This window comes from Camelina sativa, chromosome 13, assembly GCF_030686135.1.
Source record: "Camelina sativa cultivar CO46 ecotype springtype chromosome 13, ASM3068613v1".
NCBI classification, from domain to species: domain Eukaryota; kingdom Viridiplantae; phylum Streptophyta; class Magnoliopsida; order Brassicales; family Brassicaceae; genus Camelina; species Camelina sativa.
In genome coordinates this window covers 14,495,498-14,512,020 of record NC_141892.1, presented here as the reverse complement: position 1 = coordinate 14,512,020, position 16,523 = coordinate 14,495,498, and the positions used below count along the sequence as shown (strand labels likewise).

At 41.8% G+C, this 16,523-nt stretch overlaps 3 non-coding genes across 3 annotated transcripts; 2 read left to right on the top strand and 1 right to left on the bottom strand.

Moving 5' to 3' along the window:
* The first annotated feature begins 4,313 nt into the window (after positions 1-4,313).
* LOC147929563 (small nucleolar RNA R71) lies at positions 4,314-4,420 on the top strand. The gene has a single exon (XR_015579033.1). It is a non-coding gene; the product is annotated as a small nucleolar RNA R71 (small nucleolar RNA).
* A 2,821-nt stretch (positions 4,421-7,241) lies between these two features.
* LOC147929562 (small nucleolar RNA R71) lies at positions 7,242-7,348 on the bottom strand. Its single transcript, XR_015579058.1, has one exon. It is a non-coding gene; the product is annotated as a small nucleolar RNA R71 (small nucleolar RNA).
* Positions 7,349-14,101: 6,753 nt separating this feature from the next.
* LOC147929561 (small nucleolar RNA R71) lies at positions 14,102-14,207 on the top strand. Its single transcript, XR_015579051.1, has one exon. It is a non-coding gene; the product is annotated as a small nucleolar RNA R71 (small nucleolar RNA).
* Positions 14,208-16,523: the final 2,316 nt, after the last annotated feature.

Sequence of the window (16,523 nt, the reverse complement as noted above, 5' to 3'; positions counted from 1 at the left end):
TCGTGTAACCCATCGTGTCGGGCATCAGATAGGCGTCTGAGTGGCTTCTCCGCGATCTTTCGGGTCTCGTGACACCCTCCTCTGCTTGGGGCTCGTAGGAGGATGCCCTGTGGGGCTCTGGAGGTTCTAATCTTTGCATTCCTCCTAATGGTCCGCTCCTCCCCATCCATGTGGGAGTTGAGGCACAACTTGCCTTATCTTGCAGCTCCTTGATCTGTCCTTCCATTACCTTCACTGAGCCAATGAGGTCTTTTACCTTCTTGGCTAGGAACTTGTTCATCCTTTTCAGCTAGCCGATCCTCTTGTGAGCTTCCCTCACCCCAACAGGTTGCTTTTGAGAGCACACATACTCCTCAAAATCATACTCATCCGAGTTGTCCCCCTGTCCTTGCTCTGCTTGCTCTCCCTCAGCTTCAGATTCCTCCTTCGGATTGTACAGCTCCTCCAAAGGTGGTGTGAAGTCTATGTTGTTCCCTAGCCGGACGTTGGTACACACGACGTTGGGTAGGATCATTTGAGCTGCCCCTGCAGCTGGATGGACGAACTTGAATAAGAACATATCATTTGGCCTCTCATAAGCCAAGAATCTCGCCAGTGTGAGGTAGTCGATGTCTAGCCACCTCGGCTCATGTATCACTCCCTTCAAGGGCACATCGCAGGCTACCAAGATTGGTGTGACCAATCCTCCAATGGAGATCTCTCCATCTCCATCCCTCCTCTCAGTTTTCATAGCCCATGACTTGAGGTAAAGGAATTGATCGAGCAGCACAAATACCATACTAGTGTCCGCAACATCTCCAACTAGCGGGGTCCCATCCATAGCATTGTCTCAAAACGGGGCTCCTTATTTGAGCTGACTTTGAGCTTGTGGACTTGTAAGGGAGCTTATCACCTATTTTCAGCCATAAGGACTTCATTTCTTCCTTGCTCACCTCCATGTTCTCTCCGGTCCCAGCCTTGAAACCGTACAGCTTCTTTATCTCCTTGAATGTAAGCCGGTAATACTTGTTGCACACGGAGAAGATGATGAACCCGATCCCCCCATCGGGTAGTAGGGTCGGGTGGTCTTCAAAATAGTGCAATCGTAGTGTGGAGAGGAAATGTACCGTCTCCTCCTCATAAGCCTCGAGTTTGGCTCGCATCATCTTGCCCAGGTGGCACATGTCGAACAGGAACTCCACATCTCTTGCGATTCCCAACTGCTTCATTGTTTCACGGTGAGGGAAACTGGTTCCTACAAAGCTCATCTTGCAGAGGACCTTGAAAATCTTGGCCGGAGTCTCCACCTCTTTCTGCTTCAGCCTCCGCGAAGCCTGGCGTGTGCGTTCTCTCTGCTCCTTCTTGGTCATGGCTCTCCTCCTCTGAATCCCGATCCTCTTCCTCAGCTGCTCTCTCGGCTACCTTCTAAGCCCTTTAAGAGGCTGGTCTCTTCCCTCATGCAACCGCGGCTTTGCTCCTTAACCGCGGCTTTGCTCCTTAACCGCGAGGTTTGGATCTCCTCTGGTTCTCCTCCACTGGCATCAGAATTGACCTCCATAGGATCGGTAACAGTTCTCTCGGACGTAGACAGGTCCCTACGTCGAGGAGATCGGCGGACTGCGACAGCTACAGGATCGGGACAGAGAACACGGGTATCTACACGATCGGTTGCTCGAGCATCCTCTCGAGTGGCGGATCGGGTTAAGCATCGAGTTGGGGATGCGAAACGTCCAGTGAATGGTTGGGAATGTGGAACGTCTCCCCTTCCTTGTGAATCGTGAGTTTCGGCGGCATCGCCTCCGGTTCTAGCAGCAGCGGAGGTTGATCTGCTCCCCTTCTTTTGGTAGGTCTTCACCTTAGGTGCCATTGGTGGATACTTGAACTTTAGAACAGAGAATAAGCCGAGCTTAGTAGGGTTAGTCTACAAAAACAAAGAAAACTCAATTTCTAGAGAGAGAGAAGAAGTTTGGAAGACAAAGAGTTTAGGGTTTAGAGAAAACTTAGGGAGTTATGGAGTTGTGAGGTTGAGGCTCCTTAAATAGGGAGGGTTGGCTTCTTGGGCTTCACCGAGAGTGGGCTAGGGTTTTGTGGAATTCAGACTCCACTCGCCACTCGATGGGGAACACGACCAGGCGTGTCGGGTACGGATTTAGGTAGAGCCTCGGGTTCCCCAAAATTTCTCTTTCTTCCTTTTATTTATTTATTTTGTTTTTTTATTTTTTTATTTTTTTCTGTAAAAATCGAAAATAATGCAAAGTAAGACAATAAGTAAAATTAAAAGAAAATAAAAATAAAAATATATCTTTGGAACTTCCTCCCAAGTGAGCTTGTTTAAAGTCACTAAGCTTGACTCTTCATGCTCTTTAAGCATGGGTATCGGTAGGGAGAGGTTCTGGAATCCTCTCCTCTGTAGCAGGTTGATTTAATTGGTTTTTCAAGTTTTGTCCAGGTTCCACATCAAATGTAATGTTGACTTCTTCAAGATGCTTGACTTTTCTCTGCTTTGTCTTAGTGAAAAAAGCTTGACCGTCAATGGTTGGCCTTTTAATTCCTTTCTTGACATCAAACTCCATCTTGAAATGCTCCCCATGCTCAATCCTGATCTTGCCTTGTTTAACCTCAATCATTGCTCCTAATGTTGCTAAGAATGGTCTCTCTAGGATCAGTGGATCGTCTGGTTCATTATCCTTATCAAGGATCATAAAATCAGTAGGGACTTACACCCTTCCAATTTTGAGAGGCAAATTTTCCAGGATCCCAATCGGATGTTTGATTGTTCTATCAGCTAGAACCAAATACAGACTACTCGGTTTAAAACTGCTGAACCCCATCTTGTTAGCGACCGATAGCAGCATGATGCTGATTGAAGCTCCCAAATCGCACAAGCAATTGTTAAAATCCTAAGGCCTATTGAACATGGCAGAGTGAAAGAACCAGGATCCTCTAATTTCTCCTCGATTCGTAGCTCACGATCTAAGCACACTCCACTCCTCAATATTGCATTCCCAATTTCTTTGACAACTTCCTTAACTTCAATCTCTAGCTGAGCTGTCTCCTTGATGATTTCCTCTCGAAGTTTGTGTGGTGGCAAGAACTTAGGAGGTGGATCTTTTCGCTTGGCCATACGCTCTGCAAGCGCCTCTAATTGGATGTCAAGAGCAGCATTGAACCTTTTCTCTAATTTCTCTTCTGCTGCTTCAAGCAATTGACGTTGGTCTGCCATCTGAACATCTACTCGATGTATCATCCGATTACCACCATCGGGTGTGTCATCGGGTTCAGCGTCGGGTAGTTCTCCAGATTATGATTCTTGAACCATTGTTCGATCGTCAACACGATCACTCTCCTCGGGTGAAGGCTCGGGTTCATAATCGGACATGTAGTACTGATATTCATTCATCCTATAATGATCCATAGCCTCCCTATCTTGAACATCGCTTTCCTCAGTGAGGTAGTCCTCATAATCATCATCAAGGAAAATGGCTTGAGCGGTGGCCTAATCCTTTGGGTTCTGAACAACTTTACCTGGAAGCTGGTTGATCTTTGGAGGTGGTTGGTTGTTGTGGTGGCCCTCGAGGTATCTCAGCTAGGTGTTGAGAGATTCATACTTAGCAGTCAAGTCGTTGTATCCAGAATTGATCTTGTTGCTAATCTCGGCAAAATGTTTGGCATTGTCCATTGCAGTCGATGCTTGACTCTGGATCATTTGTTGAATCAGTCTGCGTAAATCAGCTTCTTGGGATTGGTTCTGCGGGCCTTGTTGTGGTTGGAATCCAGGTGGTGCAATTGGTTGGTAGTTGCCATAGTACTGTTGCTTAGGAGCATAGCCTTGATTGTATTGAACAAAAGGCTTTTGCTGACCTTGGTTCCCGTGGACTCTGGATGGGTAGACATGGTCTTGAGGATTAGCAACGTTGGGGTTGTGGTAGGACATGTTCGGGTTTGGTTTGTAGTTGTTGTACCCCTTGTTGTACCCTCCTTGGTTGTTGATTTAGTTCACATCTTCTAGCTGAGCATTCTCCCCATCTTGTTGCAGAAACTGCTCTTCCTCTGAGATGGCATGGACATGCTGTTGCTGGCTTAGGAGCTTATCTAACTTGTTATTTAGGGCTTTCATGTCCCTCTTGTACTTGTCATCTTCCTCTAAGGTAGATCGCACAGTGCGATCGTACTCTTCATTGTAATGGCCATTAGATTGAGCTAAGTTCTCAACGAGATCCCAACCTTCATCGACATCCTTGTTGAGGAAGTTTCCATTGCTTGCGGTGTCCAGCAACATCCGTATCTTTGGGACCAATCCTCGGTATAGTGTACTTAGCAATGAAGCATTACTGAAACCATGATGAGAGCATCAGGTAGTGTATCCCTTGAAACGTTCCCAAGCTTCACTGAACGTTTCATTGTTTTTTTGAACAAAGCTGGAGATATCATTTCGCAGACTTGCAGTTCTGGAGTTGGAGAATAATTTGGTTAGAAACGCCTTCTTGCATGCCTCCCAGGTGGTGATGGACTCCTTGGGGAGTGATTCCTCCCAGATGTGTGCTTTGTCTCCCATTGAGAATGGGAAAAACTGGAGCTTGAATTCATCTTCACTAACTCCATTTATCTTGGTTAGGCTACAGAGCCTATCAAACTCATCTAGATGATCCAACGGGTCCTCCATTGGCAATCCGTGAAATTTGTTGCTTTGTATCATCTGGATGAGACTACTCTTGATCTCAAAGTTGTTGTTCTGGACAGCAGGTGGCGCAATGCCATGTCCTTTGAGTGTGAGTAGGTGGAGCATATCCTGCTCCTATGTGGGTCCTCTCTTGAGGAGCTGGTGGACCATTCTGATTATTCATCGCTTCCTCAATTGTTGTTGGTTGTGGTTGCTGGACTTGTTGTTGACGTAGTAGCCTAGGTCAGTCGATGCTGTCGATGAAAAGACTCAAGTGTGGGCTACCTTTGGATCGTGTTTGCATTCACAAACAGTTGACCGAGTGAGTACACGAGGGTCAACGCGATCCAGGTGATCGAGTGACGGGTCGGGTGGGTGCTCGGGTTGTACCTGAGATTCAAAACAAACAAACACGAAAGCAAACAAGTTAGATGCCGAACCAATATAGATAAAAGAAATTTATCTAGCAAGTGCTGAAATCCTAAACGTAGCAAATCAAATTCAACCAAATGGCAACGGCGGCAAATTGATAGTAGGATTTTCACCTTGGGTATCAATTCCCTATGCAGTTGTAGTACAAAGGGTTATCAATCCAAATGGTTGTTATGCTAGCAGATAAGATATTATCAGAACTATGCAAGTCAAGCCAAGCAATAGTTGAGTTTGATTTAACAATCCTAAAATAAACAAGAGAAAGCAAATGGACAAGAATCACACGACCTAAGCACTCGATGCAAGCATTCGAGTACATGATCGGGTGGGGTGATCGAGTGAACAAGATAAACAAGAACAGCTCGAAGGTATACTCGAAGAAGGTGATCGTGTACCTGTTCGGGTAAGGGATCGAGTGATGAATAAAAATGCAAACAATCTAAATACGAAAGCTCCTAAGGATGGGGTAATCGACTCCTAAGTGTTCCTGACCAATATGGATGTCTTACATGCCTCAAGCAAATATTCCCTAGACAATGAATCTCTAAAATCTTGTTAAAACACTCTCGTGATAGAAACAATCAACCTTAATCACTTCTCTACCCAACTCTCGTTGGAGAAACATGACCAAGAAAGCAATACAAACCGATCTATTATTGTCAATAAACCCCTTACTCATCTAATCTCTTAGGCTAAGTGAGTAAATCTCTAGCATTGATTGATTCAAACATTTCATCTACACATGATAACTCTCTAATTTACATGTTTTTAGCATCCATAGATGAAATGCTTGAATCAACCAATGCTAGAGATTTACTCACTTAGCCTAAGAGATTAGATAAGTAAGGGGTTTATTGACAATAATGAATCGGTTCTCATTGCCTGCTTGATCATGTTTCTCCAACGAGAGTTGGGTAGGGAAGTGATTAAGGTTGATTGTTTCTATCACGAGAGTGTTTTAACAAGATTTTAGAGATTCATTGTCTAAGGAATATTTGCTTGAGGCATGTAAGACATCTGTATTGGTCAGGAACACTTAGGATTCGATTACCCCATCCTTAGGAGCTTTCGTATTTAGATTGTTTGCATTTTCATTCATCACTCGACCCATTACCCAAACAGGTACATGATCACCTGCTTCGAGTAACACCTCGAGTTGTTCATACCTTACTTGCTTACTCGAACATCCCACCCGATCATGTACTCGAATGCTTGCATCGAGTTACTTAGGTCGTGTGGTTTCTTGCTTATATTCTTTCTTTATTCATTCTAGGATTGTTAGACCAAAACCATCTTTTGCCTGGCTTAACATGCATTGTCCTGATTGCATCCTTCCTGCTAGCATAAACAACCATTTGGATTGATAATCCTTTGTACTACAACTGCATAGGGAATTGATACCCTAGGTGAAAATCTTGTTATCAATTTGGCGTCGTTGCCATTTGGTTGAATTTAATTTTGCTACGTTTAGGATTTCAGCACTTGCTAGATAAAGTTCTTTTATCTATATTGGTTCGGCATCTGACGTGTTTGCTTTCGTGTTTGTTTGTTTTGAATCTCAGGTACAACCCGAGAACCAACCCGACCTGTCACTCGTTCACCTGGATCAGGTTGACCCTCGTGTACACACGCGGTCACCTACTTGTGCATGCAAACACGATCCAAGGGTAACCACAACCTGAGTCCATTCATCGACAACATCAACAGACCACGATTACTTCGACAATAACAAGTTCAACAACCGCAACCAGCAACCATTGAGGAGACAATGAACAATCAAAACGGTCCACCAGCTCCTCAAGCAAGGACCAATATAGGAGCAGGAGATGCTCCATCTACTCATACTCAAAGACATGGCATTGTGCCACCTGCTGTCCAGAACAACAACTTTGAGATCAAGAGTAGTCTCATCCAGATGATACAAAACAACAAGTTTCATGGATTGCCAATGGTGGACCCGTTGGATCATCTAGATGATTTTGATAGGCTCTGTAGCCTAACCAAGATAAATAGAGTTAGTGAGGATGGATTCAAACTCCGGCTTTTCCCATTCTGTTTGGGAGACAAAGCACACATCTGGGAGAAATCACTCCCCAAGGAGTCCATCACCACCTGGGAGGAATGCAAGAAGGCGTTTCTAGCCAAATTGTTCTCCAACTCCAGAACCGCAAGGCTACGAAATGACATTTCCAGCTTTGTTCAGAAGAACAACGAGGCGTTCAGTGAAGCTTGGGAACGTTTCAAGGGATACACTACCAGATGTGCTCATCATGGCTTCAGCAATGCTTCATTGCTGAGTACACTTTACAGAAGAGTGGTTCCCAAGATACGGATGTTGCTGGACACCGCAAGCAATGGTAATTTCCTCAACAAGGATGTTGATGAAGGTTGGGACCTAGTGGAGAACTTGGCATAGTTTGACGGGCATTATAATGATGAGTATGATCGTACTATGCGATCTACAGGAGAGGAAGATGTCAAATACAAGAGGGATATGAAAGCCCTAAATAACAAGTTGGATAAACTCCTAAGCCAGCAGCAGCATGTCCATGCCATCTCAGAGGAAGAGCAGTTTCTGCAACAAGATGGGGAGAGTTCTTGGATGGCAGAAGTGAATCACATCAACAACCACGGAGGTCACAACGTAGGGAACAATGCCTACGTCACCAATAATCAGTATCTCCACCCAAACATTCCTTACAATCCCTCATCCCTCGAGCTGATCTCGATGATGCACCAAGTCTTGTCCACACAAAAAACCGAGGCGGTGCAAATCAATACACGATTCGATGAACTCGCGAGATAGTTATCGACCAACTATCAGCAACTACACAACATATTTGATGCTTTACCCTCGCATTCAGCTGCTCACAGATAAATCAGCTTCAACTTCAAAGAGTCAGGAGTCTGCGCTGGCGATAGCACTTCGGAGTGGACGCAACTTACCACCTCGGCAGGCACCACCTACTATTCCTGTGGACAGCAATTATTTAGATGGGAAGGATCTCCGTGAGCTGCCCACTCCTAACCCACCAAACCATCCTACAACGCAACCCGATCCTTTACCTGATCACTCCACCCGGGCTGATGATCGGGTTGACATTCTTGTAATCCCACCACCTACAGATAAGCCAGGAGGAGAGAAAAAGAAAGAGAGATGATTCATCCCCCCAACTTACAAGCCACCCTTCCCATTTCCTGGACGGTTTAGCAAAGAACTTCTTGAGAAGTACAAGGCATTGTTCGATAAACAGATGAAGGAACTCGAGCTCCGTATGCATCTAATGGACGCTTTCACCCTGATACCTCCCTACCAGAAATTCCTGAAGGATGCGGTGTTGGAACGGATCAAGCAAGTCCAAGGAATGGTCATACTCAATCACGAGTGTAGTGCTATAATCCAAAGGACTGTTTCACCTAAGAAACTGAGCGATCCGGGGTCGTTCACATTACCTTGCTCGATTGGTCCTTTGAAGTTCAAAAGATGTCTCTGCGATTTGGGGGCATCAGTTAGCCAAACGCCTTGGGTTCGAGAAGTTCAAACCCACCGACATACAACTAATTCTAGCAGACCGAATTACAAGGTTGCCAAGTGGAGTGTTGGAAGACCTACCAGTCAAGGTAGGATCAGTAGACGTACCAACCGACTTCGTGGTTTTGGAAATGGATGTGGAACCAAGGGATCTGCTTATATTAGGATGACCATTTTTGGCCACCGCGGGGGCAATAATAGATGTGAGGAACGGGAAGATCAACCTGAAGATGGGAGAGGATGAAACAAGGATTTTTTCAAGTATCTACTTATGAATGAATGAATGATGCAATCAAACAAACAAACATAAGTATGAATGATCAGAATGTAATGCAAGGTGTTTCAATTCCCTTATGATGTTGTAGCATAAAGGATGCCAATCCATAAAGAGTGTGATATGTAAGCAGTCAAGATGTGATCAATGCATTCAAGTTAAGCCAAATATCAAGTTGATTTGTTTCTAACAACCTAATGACAATAATGAAATGCAATGAACTAAGGCAACTTAAGACAATACTAATGCTGAATTAAACTGTAGAACAAGTGCAATAAACAAGACTAAGCAGAATTAACTAATAAGCAGAAGAAAACATGAACAGAACAATGCATAAGCAAGAAAGTAAAATGGAGCTCGACCTAGCACTCGGTCGAGTGCATGGTCGAGTGGGAGGTCGAGTTGACAAGCGAATGAACAGAAACAGAGCAAATAATGAAAACAGAGCAAACAACAAGCAATTAACAATACTTAAACAGGGAAATCAATAAACAAAGAAAATCCTAAGGATGGATTCATGGGATGGACTCAAGCTATGGCTATCTAAATTGGTCAACAAACCTCAATCAACAATGAGCTATCTCTAGACAATGATCTTCTAATACATGTTAATCCATTCTCATGACAATAACAATCAAGCCAAGATACTTCTTAGACCTAGTTCTCACTAGCTATTACATATCAAAGCAGGCATTAAAACCCAGATCATCAATGTCAAAAATCACTTTAAACATCTAATCTCTTAGCATGCTTCATGATAATCTCTAGCATTAGCCTTATCTAACAACTTAGACATTGGTGTGATGCTAAGAAGCTTAAGATCTATCCTTACCCTCTCAGTATAAGAATAGCATAGAGCATATCTAATCTAGAAGAGATATATAACAATCAAGCTTGACCAATCTAAACAACCATAACCTTTACCCAGCCTAATCCATCCTTAAGATCCTAAGCCACTAATAAGATCTAAAAATCATCATGAAGAACACAAACCCAGAAATTAATGAAACTATCATGACTAGAAAGATGAGATAAAGATGAACAATATTGAACAAAGAAGTGAAAGCAAATATTCAATAGATTCAAAGTTATCAAGGTTACAAATGTGTGAAAATCTAGAGAAAAAATAAGAAATGATGCAATAAAGTAAAAGAAGCTAAAAATGGCAAAAACTAGGTTATGAGGTGTCTACATGGTCTCCAGGGTCTCCCCCTTTTCGGCCACAAGTGCCAGTACACATATATATAATAAAGAGAGAGAAGCCCTAGTTAGCTAGAGGACAAAACAGAGAGGCGGCAGTCAGCTCGACTATGTGCTCGGTCGAGTGCATGGTCGAGTTGTTGGTCCGTCAAGTAGCTTCAGTCTTCGATCTGGCATGATATCTGTTCCGTAAAATCCGTATAACTCTGGCGCAACACCTCCGATTGACTTGAAACTACCGGCATTAGAAACATAACTCAATTTCCTACAACTCTCATGAAGGATGCAGAAGCTGAATCGCAACGGGAGATCTTCATTCGGATCGATCTTTGAGGAGCTCGATATATTCATCCGATGGAGTACTCGACCGTGTGCATGCTCGAGTGCTGTGGTCGAGTGGACTTCCGAACCTTCCTGATATTCCCTATCCTCTTGTTTAGCTCCAGAAATAACAGCAAGTCCTTCCTTACCCTTTTAGAGCTCCATAATACCTAATAATACTCCAAATGCACAAATGTATGCAATACATGCTTATAAACATCCTAAGTGCATATTTGGACAGAAATGGTGATAAAAGCTAATGAATCACTTCTATATGATGCAAAACATGAACTAAACAAGGCCTAAAATATGGTAAAATATAGTGACATCAACACCCCCAAACTTAGTCTTTGCTTGCCCTCAAGCAAATAAACAAGACATAAGTAGGAAGGTGAGGTTTGAAAGTGGGATCTTAGAACCTAACAACTTACTAATGAGCTACCTAGAATCAATGTCCAAGTTACTAGTACTATGATGCAAGGTGAATGAGCTGTACTTAAAAACTTTAGACAGACCTATCACAACCTCTACTGATTCAAGCCTTAGATATCCACATGCATTCAGATCAATCATTTCCTTTAACATTCATTAAGCAAGAACATGAATCAGATTGTGCAATGTTTAAACTCATTTGGCTTGGAAATAAAGGTTTAGAGACAAGGATGGTCTCTCTTTAGAGTGGGGCTCATTAAGTCAAGGTTCTCTCATAAAAATAGATTGAGCTTTAGAAGAAGGCTAAAGGTAAGAACTAATAGACACATACAAGAACAAAACCTTGTCTACCCAAAGGCACCCAAAGTGTTTGATCCTAACATTCTAATCCCAAATGGTCCTAATTCTACCCTTTGTCTTCTTCTCTTCTCAAGTACCCTTTTTCTCTTTTTGTTTTTAAGCCTTAGGAGAGGTTTCTTATTTGAATCAACTAGTGGAATGGGGACTTCTTTCTAATTGATATGGTTCCCTTTTCTTCTTAATCTTTAAGACATAAAAGCTTTTTGCTAGACTCTTCTTTTCTTTCTTTCTTTTCTTTGGTTAGAACCATCTTCAACAATCTTTATACTTCCCATTCTTTCACTAAAGCTTAAATTCTCTTAAACACATTCCCCTCCTAAAGACTCTAACCTTTTCTTTCTTTTTTTTTTCTTTTCTTTTCTTTTCTTTTTTCAAAACAACCAAGTCCCAAACCCAACAATTAAACCACCTAGTCCTATCTAGTTTGAAAATTGCAAACTAGAACTACACAAGGCTTTACTCTTGTCAGCTCAAACCTAACACTTTCTACCAAGCTCAATTCCAAAATGGCCTCACACACTCAAGAATAAACATGGCTTGAAAGAAGGGTTGGTTAAGGGTAGGAGAAACTGATTTAAAAGTGAAATCAGCTATTTGGATCAACAAGAGTGGTAAAAAGGAAAAAGATGATCCAAATATGTGTATGGTATCCATGAGTTTAAAACAATGCACAACCAGATAATTACAACTCAATATTAGGTTCTTATAAGTAGGAAATGACATCAAATCACAACATGCTTCCATTTAGACCAAAATGCAATATAGGAATTCAAGGCTTGGTTCAATCTTATGTTTCTAGCTCACTCAACTAGCATCAAAGTACTATTAACTTGGGCATTGATCCTAGTCTAGCTAATTTAAACAAGTTAAAAAGGCTGAACTCATCATAGATCCCTAATGCAAATATGAAACAGTCCTACATGAAACATATTAACAAGATCCTAATATGCAATGCAAACTACATGAACACTCTTTTTTTTGTAAAGATTTTTGCAAAAATTTTCAAATTTTTAGGTTTTTCTATGCCATAGATGAAATACAAGTACTAACATGATTATGCTAAAAATTTGAAATAAGAAAACAAAACACAACATCAAATGTCATCTCAAACCCTCCCCCAAACTTAAATTACACAGTCCCTTGTGTAAGAAAAATTTGGAAAAGGATTTAAGAATCAAGAAACAACATAAAAACAAGAAATGCAATTGTATAGACAAAGAGAGTTGGAGTATTACTTGGGATGGGCTGAGGGTGGGATTCATTTGATATCCACCAAGTGCTTAAAGGACCTCCATGCTACCTGACCAACCATAACACTAAAGAAAACAAGATCAAAATAACAAGAAACTTAAAACCAATATGTACAAGGATACCTTTGGGACTTCCTCCCAAGTGAGCTTGTTTAAAGTCTCTAAGCTTGACTTTGCATACTTCTTATGCTTTAGAAGGTTTATAGAGAGGTGATGAAGTCCCCTCTGTTCTTAAAGATTGCATTGCTCCTCTTATTCCTGGGTCAATGTTAAAAGAACTGTGTCTGCTAATAATACTCAGACCTTGTCTTGCTTTCTTTGGAGAGGAACTTCTCACTCTACCATGAAGCTTCTTAATTTTACCCCTTATCTCCTCATCCTTAGTTGTTAACTCCATCACTGAATCATGCAGAATGTTGACAGTTTGAAGCTCAGACAAACCATCAGAGGAAGGATTTCTTGGCTCTTGTTGTTGGTGAAGCTTGGGGATGAAGTCTGGGCATTTTGGGTGACTTGGTACCACTCGGTCGAGTGACTTAATGTGCTCGGTCGAGTGGTAGGCCGAGCAGTAGGTCGAGTTTTCTCTTTTTACCCCATTCACACCTTCAAAGATTTCAGACTCAGTTTCATGACTTTTCTCTTTAATCCTGAAGGTCTGTCCATCAATAGTTGGCTTCTTCTGCTCAAGCTCTTTCACTTGTGGCTTATCCTTCATTTCAGCATCTTCTAACAAAGGTTCATGACTCAAGACCATCACTTCTTGCTGATCAATAGAAGCCTTGTACTTTTTCAGCATTTGCTCTTTAAACCGTCCTGGAAATGGCAGAGGTGGTTGATAGGGAGGTGGAATGAACCGAACCGGCTTGCTAGATTCTTGAGCAATGACTCGAACAGCCACTCGAACAGGCACTCGACCGTGTGCATGGTCGAGTGTATGGTCGAGTTGTGTCTCAAGCTCAGTTCTCTTCTCATTCTGCAGCTCTGGTTGAAGAAAATTCTCCCCAACTTGGTTGTCACTGTCCTCAGTGAGCTTTGAAGGTAGTTCTTTGAGAGAGATAGCTTGGGCAGTGGCATACTCCTTTAGATTGTCAATTGATGTCCCATTGAGTTGTCTAGAAGAAGAAGATTCACTCTTGCTCTCAAGGTGAAGGATTCTGCAAGTTAAAGCTTCAATCTTGATATTAAGGGCACCATATGTGGAGTCTATCTTGTTTTTCATCTCTGTGAGCTTAGTACTTTTTTCCATATCTCCAATAGCTTGGCCTTGTAGCAGTTGTTGAAGCATACTCTTCATCTCTTGATCTAGAGCAGGAGCTTGTTGGAGTTGTTGTGGAGGATAGACTTGAACCATAAACTTCTCATCATCACAAACAACAGGTACTTGCTTTTGTTGGGTTAGAAGTAGTTTATCTAGCTTCTCAAGCTTCTCATCTAAAGCTTGTAGTTCCTTTATATGCCCTTCCTCATAAGCAACACCTTCTCTTAAGCTTCTATCATATTCCTCACTGTAATTGCCATTGGACTGAGCAAAGTTCTCTACTAAGTCCCAACCTTCATCTACATCTTTATTCATGAAGCTTCCATTGGAGGCTGTGTCTAGGAGCATCCTGATCTTGGGAAGAACACCTCTATACAAAGTACACAATAAATATTCATTGTTGAATCCATGATGTGGGCATTGTCTCTGGTAGCCTTTGAAGCGCTCCCATGCTTCACTGAAAGATTCACCATTTTGTTGGAGAAAGCCTGAAATGGCATTCCTCAAATGTGCAGTCCTTGAACTAGTGAAGTATTTTGCAAGGAAGACTTTCTTACAATCAACCCAAGAGGTGATTTTTCAGAATGTAGAGTCTTCTCCCACTGATGTGCTTTATCTCCTAGAGAAAAAGGAAACAACCTCAGCTTCAAGGCATCCTCACTAACGCCATTGATATTGGTAAGGCTACAAAGCCTATCAAACTCATCAAGATGTGCAAGGGGGTCTTCACTAGGCAGTCCATAAAATCTGTTGCTCTGAACCATTGAGATCAAACTAGTCTTGATTGTGAAGGTTGTGTTGTGGACAGGAGGAGGCACTATCCCATATCTCTGATTATGAGTAGTGGGAGCATCACTATCACCAATCTTCCTTCTCCTTAGAGGTTCAATCTGATCCTGTTGTAGTTCCATTTCCACCTCTTCTTCTGTTTCTTTGAGACTCTGAACAAGTGCTCGACCAGGTGCTCGAACAAGCACTCGACCGTTTGCATTGAGGTACTCGGCCGAGTGCCTAGTCGAGTGGTACCTGAGAATGAAAACACAACACCAGAACAAGAGCGAGGTGAGTAATAGAATCAAAAGTAACATAGCTTAATCTTGAAACAATGAAATCTCGACTGGAACATATAAACACCCTAATGGCAACGGCGCCAATTGAAACAAGGATTTTTTCAAGTATCTACTTATGAATGAATGAATGATGCAATCAAACAAACAAACATAAGTATGAATGATCAGAATGTAATGCAAGGTGTTTCAATTCCCTTATGATGTTGTAGCATAAAGGATGTCAATCCATAAAGAGTGTGATATGTAAGCAGTCAAGATGTGATCAATGCATTCAAGTTAAGCCAAATATCAAGTTGATTTGTTTCTAACAACCTAATGACAATAATGAAATGCAATGAACTAAGGCAACTTAAGACAATACTAATGCTGAATTAAACTGTAGAACAAGTGCAATAAACAAGACTAAGCAGAATTAACTAATAAGCAGAAGAAAACATGAACAGAACAATGCATAAGCAAGAAAGTAAAATGGAGCTCGACCTAGCACTCGGTCGAGTGCATGGTCGAGTGGGAGGTCGAGTTGACAAGCGAATGAACAGAAACAGAGCAAATAATGAAAACAGAGCAAACAACAAGCAATTAACAATACTTAAACAGGGAAATCAATAAACAAAGAAAATCCTAAGGATGGATTCATGGGATGGACTCAAGCTATGGCTATCTAAATTGGTCAACAAACCTCAATCAACAATGAGCTATCTCTAGACAATGATCTTCTAATACATGTTAATCCATTCTCATGACAATAACAATCAAGCCAAGATACTTCTTAGACCTAGTTCTCACTAGCTATTACATATCAAAGCAGGCATTAAAACCCAGATCATCAATGTCAAAAATCACTTTAAACATCTAATCTCTTAGCATGCTTCATGATAATCTCTAGCATTAGCCTTATCTAACAACTTAGACATTGGTGTGATGCTAAGAAGCTTAAGATCTATCCTTACCCTCTCAGTATAAGAATAGCATAGAGCATATCTAATCTAGAAGAGATATATAACAATCAAGCTTGACCAATCTAAACAACCATAACCTTTACCCAGCCTAATCCATCCTTAAGATCCTAAGCCACTAATAAGATCTAAAAATCATCATGAAGAACACAAACCCAGAAATTAATGAAACTATCATGACTAGAAAGATGAGATAAAGATGAACAATATTGAACAAAGAAGTGAAAGCAAATATTCAATAGATTCAAAGTTATCAAGGTTACAAATGTGTGAAAATCTAGAGAAAAGATAAGAAATGATGCAATAAAGTAAAAGAAGCTAAAAATGGCAAAAACTAGGTTATGAGGTGTCTACATGGTCTCCAGGGTCTCCCCCTTTTCGGCCACAAGTGCCAGTACACATATATATAATAAAGAGAGAGAAGCCCTAGTTAGCTAGAGGACAAAACAGAGAGGCGGCAGTCAGCTCGACTATGTGCTCGGTCGAGTGCATGGTCGAGTTGTTGGTCCGTCAAGTAGCTTCAGTCTTCGATCTGGCATGATATCTGTTCCGTAAAATTCGTATAACTCTGGCGCAACACCTCCGATTGACTTGAAACCACCGGCATTAGAAACATAACTCAATTTCCTACAACTCTGATGAAGGATGCAGAAGCTGAATCGCAACGGGAGATCTTCATTCGGATCGATCTTTGAGGAGCTCGATATATTCATCCGATGGAGTACTAGACCGTGTGCATGCTCGAGTGCTGTGGTCGAGTGGACTTCCGAACCTTCCTGATATTCCCTATCCTCTTGTT